We start from the raw sequence: 2,737 nt of genomic DNA, 5'->3' as shown, positions 1-2,737 counted from the left end.
GTGGAAGACCAGAAACATGCTTGATATAAAAAACTGCACACAACATACCCCCATATGGAATAACCCGCACCTGCCAGAAATCAACAAGCTAAAAGGATTCCAAGGGTGGAAAGACAGGGGAGTTAGGAGAATGGACCAGATACTGGAGGGGGGGGAACTAAAAACCTTCGAGCAGTTAAGGCAAAACCACGACATCCCCAATAGTGACTTTTACAAATATCTGCAACTTAGACACGCTATACAAGCGGAAAAAAACACGGCGGAAATAACAATGGTAATAAATATAGTAGCGGACATAATAGGAAAAGCCACCACCACAGCGGGGAAAATATCTGTACTATATTCCCATATACAGGACACGGTCAATGCACACAACCCGTTATCAACAAGAGCAAAATGGGAGGCAGACATAGGGCCCATTGAGGAGTCGCACTGGGAGGAAATCCTACAAATGACACCCAAGCTATCTCTGAGCGAATCACACAGAGTCTCACAAATATTTCTAATACACAGAGTGTACCGCACCCAGGCCTTCTTACACAATATAGGAATGAGAACCTCCCCGATATGTGTAAGGTGCAAAACCCACACGGCGGACCTAATCCACATGCTATGGCGATGTCCGAAATTGCACAGATATTGGATGGGAATAAGAAATGCAATTAACGCGGCATTTGGCATACGTATGGACTTTACACCATACGTGTGCATTCTGGGATACATACAGGATCTAACATTAGATGATCATGAAAAACTAGCGGTAGCCAGACTATTGTATATAGCCAGAAAAACAATAGCCCAGCGCTGGTTGGACGAAGAACCACCCACGCTGGGAGAATTCAAAAATAAGGTCAACCAAATTTTACCGTGGGAAAGGAGTATTTACACTAAGCGTAAGACCAGTCAAAAATATCAGGACATATGGCTGAGATGGATACACGCCCAGAGCAGTAATGTTGGATCAAATACATAGGGAGTGGTGAGCCGTGTGGGGAGGCACCAGTAAACCGGGGATTTACTAAGACATAACAACGTATGTAATGGATATATATAAAGTTTATTGGGAAATGTAGAACAAATTACAGACTCGATATACAATAAAATAAAGTGGTAAGGAGTAATAGGGAAAAGTTAAGAAAGGAGGGATTGGAGAGAGAGAGACCGGGCAACGGGCAAAAGAAATATGACCCCCCCTCGAATGCAACAAAAAATCTAACCCTGAATCAATAAAAGAAAACAGCAAGAAGATAAGCAACACGAAGACCAAAGAAGAAAACAAATATACGTTACAAGAACTGTTATTATTGTTTACGACACAACACTGTGTTCATTCAGAGACAGTTTACCCAAAGAACAGAACGTTGAGAGAGAGATCTTAGGGGGGATGGGGGAGGGAGGGGGGTGAGGGGAAGGGGGTGGGTGAGAGGGGGAGGGGGAGGGAGGGAGGGGAAACCAAAGATTTGTTAAAAAAAATGTTTTAAAATATGCAAAAGGTGAAAAAGTTTAATAAAAAATACTTTAATTTTAAAAAAAAATGGCGCGATTTTACCCGCCGGTTTGAAACCACCCTAGAGAAAAATAGGGCAAAAAGATGGAGAACTGGGAGGTGACCCGCTAATCTCTATGGTGCTGTAAGTTTGGGTAAATCCAATAGGTGGTGCAACACGTTTCTGTAAAACCAACAGAGGGCGCTGCAATGTTACTGTAGAAACCAATGGACAGCATGGCAGGTAGCTATACATAAACTATACAAAATCTGATTGGTTGCTGCTGCCGCCGCCATTTTTTTAAAAGGTACGCTCAGTTCTTTCATAGAGAACAAGAAGGTAGGTACTTACAATTCAGGTAGGTAGGTTCAGTTTGGGCCTGGGAGAGACTCCAGTGGAGACTGACGGAAAAATGGCTGCTTACAACCTGTGGTCCTTGTTTCGGGTGCGTGTGTCACCATCGATCTAATGTATCTTACTGCATAGATATATATCTAGCTATAAAAATAGATAGTTATATATCAATATAGATATTTCTAAAAATATCTAGCTTTACGTATAAATTTAAACTTCTATAGTTATAGTTTTGTAAGGCTGAAAACAGACATACAGAATTTGTATTATTATCAGCATTATTCTTATAATTGCCATTGATGTTATTCCAGGGTCAGGTAATACACTGCATGAGGCTTTGACCAATTTTTACTATTTTAGGTAAAAAGCTGCATTGACTGCACTTCTGCATTTAGTGCGATATGGTAGGACTGCAAGCAAAGCCTGAGACAAGATCTTGGTGCGCCCCATGACAATACATATCAGGTAGGTATCCTGCCCTAGAGGTATGAAGGCACCATACAGCAGCACTCATCTGTAATCCAACCTGCAGGGACATTGTGTGCTGCTGTAATGCCCCAAAGTTACTGTAAGATTCTATTGCTTTACTGGTTTTTGCTTTTTTTGGTGTTTTTTATCTTTCATCCCAGTGCTACAAAGACCGAGGACAGAAAGCTCTGGCACTGAAATACTGTGATGAGGCTTCAGCCATGCCACCGGTTACTAAAGAGGTGAGGACTGTCAGTAGTAACGTGGTAACACAATTCAACTGTTATTTCAGCCAAAGTGGATTTTTTTCCTGCACACGGGACCCGCGCCTGCAGGGATAAATGACATCCGCAGATATTTTACTACCTCCATGGCGAATCCGTAGCGGGCCTGATTTTCCCCGTGGACATGAGGCCTAATGAGTTCCA

Source organism: Eleutherodactylus coqui, unplaced genomic scaffold (genome assembly GCF_035609145.1).
Source record: "Eleutherodactylus coqui strain aEleCoq1 unplaced genomic scaffold, aEleCoq1.hap1 HAP1_SCAFFOLD_30, whole genome shotgun sequence".
NCBI lineage: Eukaryota > Metazoa > Chordata > Amphibia > Anura > Eleutherodactylidae > Eleutherodactylus > Eleutherodactylus coqui.
The sequence above is the reverse complement of the archived record's forward strand: the minus strand, read 5'-3'. Positions refer to the sequence as shown.